Source organism: Spinacia oleracea, chromosome 3, assembly GCF_020520425.1.
Source record: "Spinacia oleracea cultivar Varoflay chromosome 3, BTI_SOV_V1, whole genome shotgun sequence".
Classification (NCBI taxonomy): Eukaryota; Viridiplantae; Streptophyta; class Magnoliopsida; order Caryophyllales; family Amaranthaceae; genus Spinacia; species Spinacia oleracea.
In genome coordinates this window covers 104,323,388-104,327,451 of record NC_079489.1, presented here as the reverse complement: position 1 = coordinate 104,327,451, position 4,064 = coordinate 104,323,388, and the positions used below count along the sequence as shown (strand labels likewise).

The 4,064-nt window shown below is 43.2% G+C and overlaps 1 non-coding gene across 1 annotated transcript; it reads right to left on the bottom strand.

The window, feature by feature from the left end:
• Window positions 1-2,372: 2,372 nt before the first annotated feature.
• Window positions 2,373-2,478, bottom strand: LOC130471117 (small nucleolar RNA R71). The gene has a single exon (XR_008931787.1). It is a non-coding gene; the product is annotated as a small nucleolar RNA R71 (small nucleolar RNA).
• Between the last annotated feature and the right edge of the window lie 1,586 nt (window positions 2,479-4,064).

The following is a 4,064-nucleotide window of genomic DNA, read 5'->3' as shown; positions in this document are numbered from 1 at the left end:
ATGCCAAGGGAGCCGAGATTCGTTATGCGGTTCTGTCCTTTCACACTAATATGCTGATTTTCAGGTCGTCCCAACTTGATAAGGAAATAAACGCGGAGTAGGATCGTTTCACCCTTCGGCTATTTTGATTACCTACGAGCACGAGTATTTCATCAACGTTCCCCAGTGGAGTCGCCACTGTGAGGGGGTCGAAAAAGCACGAGGCTAATGCATGACCTCGTCCCTCGTGGGCGTGACATTGTCAGATCAAGTGTAGTTAGATTTCCTGTGAGTTTACACCCAATTGACTAGTAATATAGGGGTCGTCATTCAGTTTTTAACGACAATGAGAAAAACTGACAAAACCCGGTTATCGTGACATAAAGGGAGTGCAATTATGTTCGACCACGACGGCCATAGGTTCCCTTGTGATCCCTAGTGTGGGGATCGCTCAATGTACACCCGCAGGGCAGAGATTGAGAGTTCGGGGGACTGTAACTACCGAGAGGAGTGCTCATCGATAACTCCAGAGGCAGGTTATCCTTACTATCTCAGCATAAATAATTGAAGGGACATGCGTTAAACTATTAAACTATTCTGAATTGATTTTAGAAATATGCAACACATAATACTAAATCGATCGTGATTATCTTATTTAGATTGATTTAAGGTACCTAGCATGATAATTCAATTGTCCAAGGTATTATCTTATTAGGCGTGATAGATCAATCAAGTTAATAGTTTGACAATTTTATAAAAGGGTGATGAAAGAGATTAAATCATATGAGGGACACATTACAACGCACCCTTGAGAGGTGCGTAACGGTTCTCAGAAAACTAACCACTTGGCTTTGCTATTTCTCTTTTTATTTAACGAATCTCGGGTTTCTAAGCAGTGTTCCAGTATTTAGGCTTAATTCATCAGCTACAAGGGACAGGATGCGTTCTGTTCGACTTTTGGGTCGATTGCCACAGAACGCCGGATCAATTTCGTAGCGTGAGGCTAGGCTTAAGGCTAGAGTCAATACTCAGGTTATGGAATTGTGTGTTCTGTTCACGTGGGTTTTTAGGCTATATTTATAGGGAAAGACTTTGTGGAAAGATAGATCTTTAGAATACGAATCCAAAAAGAATTCGGAGACGACACGGCCCCAGGTTTTTTCAGCGCCCAGGGCTGGACGCCGAAGATTTCGCCGTCCAGACCCAGGCGTTGAAAATAGGATCTGAGCCGAGCCTTTTTGTCAGATTTGGACTGAGTTTCTTAGTGCGTATCAACTTATGACGGAATGCGTCTGGGCCCGTTACGAACTCTAGGTTCGTTAGGAATTTAATTAATACTTAACTCTTATTTCCGAATTATAGCAGGAATAGAATTCCTTTTGCCAATTCTATCTCTTTTAGGACTTATGTTGGAGTGCAACACCTAATTCTGACAGGTTTCTATCTTTTAAGACTTTGCCACTTTTAACAACTACTTCTTACGGCAGTTACTATTCTTAGCAGGTTTCTATAAATAGCAGTTTTGGCTGAAATGAAAGGGTGATTGAGATTCGTTATTTTATAGGAGATGCGTTGCCAAGCGGAGATTTGTGTTCTCATCGTCGAACCTTCCCTTTCGGGAATGGGGACAAAAGTAGGTGTCTACAGTTAGGAGTTTACAAATTTTGTTTGATAAGGGTAAGTTCTTTCAACGACGGAAAATACCTTTATCAAAATGGCGCCGTTGCCGGGGAGCGGTTGTTGTTTTTGAGTTTTGTTGAGTCTAGTTTAACCATAGAAAATACAAAAAAACAATTCATTTTTTGGTTTAGTTTTCCTTCGCATTGCTCACCGTTTGTTTGAGTTTTGTATGCAAGATAGGGGTCGAACTCGTCATAGGCCTCTCTACCCTCTCGACCTATAGTTAGAGAGGACTTTGCGAAGCTTGAGGCGTATCTGAACCCGTTCGTCGAGCTACAATAGATTCAAAACTTTGAGTGAAGCTACGGAACGAGAGTCAACAAGTCCAACCATGGAGGGAAGGGCTCTTCCGGTTAAGAACCTTGGTATTCCGGGAGCCTTTGAGGCGACTTGTGGCATTCAAGCCCCGACTACCAATGACAACAATTTTGAGATCAAGCCCGCATTGATTAATGTGGTGCAAGGTCATCCATTTTGCGGAAAGAGTAGCGAATCACCGCATGTGCACTTGAAGCAATTCGAGCACTATTGTGATACCATAAAGCATAATGGAGTGACTTCGGATTATGTGAGGTTGGCGCTATTCTGCTTTTCTCTCTTAGGACGTGCTAGCGATTGGCTTGACAAGGAGGTAAAGCCAAACTCACTTCGGACTTGGAATGAAGTGACAAGTGTGTTCTTGAGTAAGTTCTACTCTCATGGAAAGATGGCGGAGTATCGTCACAATATTCAATCATTTGAGCAAAAGCGGGATGAGTCTTTATTTGAGGCTTGGGATCGGTTCAAGGAATATCAAGGGGAGTGCCCTCATCACGGGATTCCTAAATGGCTCCTCCTACAAACTTTCTACTTGGGATTGAGCCCTACCTGCAAAACAAGTCTTGAAGCGGGGGCGGGTGGTCCAATTATGAACAAGACGGAGGACCAAATAGAGGAGATCATAGAGGATGTCGTGCAAAACTACCAAGCATGGCATGTAGGAACACGGAGCTATGATTGCAAGAGGAAAGGTGAGGATGGTAAAGGGTCGATCTATGAAATTGAGCAAGCGCGCATCATTGAGAAGCTTAGCTTAAGGTTAGAAATCTTGAGAGCACTCCAAGTCAACCTCCATCACCATCAACAATTCCTCCACCATCGGCTACTCTTCTCACTAAGGGGAAGGGCAAGGTGAGTTCCTACAACACTATGCCATTAGATACATCATTTTGTGAAAATTGTCATGAGTATGGGCATTTCCCTAACATGTGTCCTTTAGCGCATAATGTTTCATATGTGGATTATGGCCCTTCTTATGAAGGTGATTTTGATGTGGAATATGCCAACACTATGAATGAGAGGCCTAGATATGATGGCCCCCCGAATCAAAATTTTAATAGGCAAGCACCTAGAGGCCCTCCTATGCATGGATCCTACCAAAGCTTTGGCCAAGGAGGTGGGTATGATAATCAAGGCCGAGGTAACTATAGAGCACAAGGCTATCAAGGCCAAGCACCCTATGGTCAATCTCATGGTCTTGGCAATCAAACCCAATACAAAGGTAGTTATAACCCTAACCATCAAGGTGGAGGGGGTTATGTTTTGGGCAAATTCTACTTAGGGACGAACTTGCCTTGATGATGGTGCTAACAATCGATTGACGAAGATAATTTAGAGCAACGAGAGTAAGTCGTAAAAGCATAGAATGAGAGTATTATTATTACTTAGTATTTTGTGTGTACAAACTAACCTAGCTGAGCCATTTTATAGGCATTATATGCTAAAAGTGTAACGTACAAACATAATTGTACATAATTGGGTAATAAATAGGTATTAACGGCTTGCTTTAGGAATGGTCTGTAACCGTTGCCTTTCCTTTACCCGTTGAGAGCAAGATGGAAGGGTGCTTTGTGACGCCTTGCTGGCAGCCACATATGCTCCACTTGTCATGTTTGACCACGTCACCAAGAGGGTATTTTCCCCCCTAACAATTGTCCCCTAAACCCATTTTGAATTTATTCCGGGAAGTTCAAAAGGAAAAATGGCTTTTACGAGAAAAGGGTGAAAACTACCTCTTGCTCCTCCCAATGCTGACTGCGTTAATGTAATGATTATCCTTGAAGAGACCAACCGCCCATCTGTGCCCATAAATACTCTTGCCCGTTCAACCACTTCCACACACTTCCTCACTGTCTCTCTTCTCACTTCGGGAAAGAACAACTGGCGCCTTTCTCTCTCTCTTCCTCAGGTAACTGCTCCTCTTCCGTCTTCTTTCCTTTTCCCTTTCAAATTCCTTTATGTCCAGAGGATGGGAACAAAATCCACCCGTGTGAAGAACAAAAAGGTAGTGATAGAGTGCGATTTGGACGAAAGGCCGGTCTTTAGCCCTACCCACATCTTGGATAAGAAAAACACTCGGCCGACCA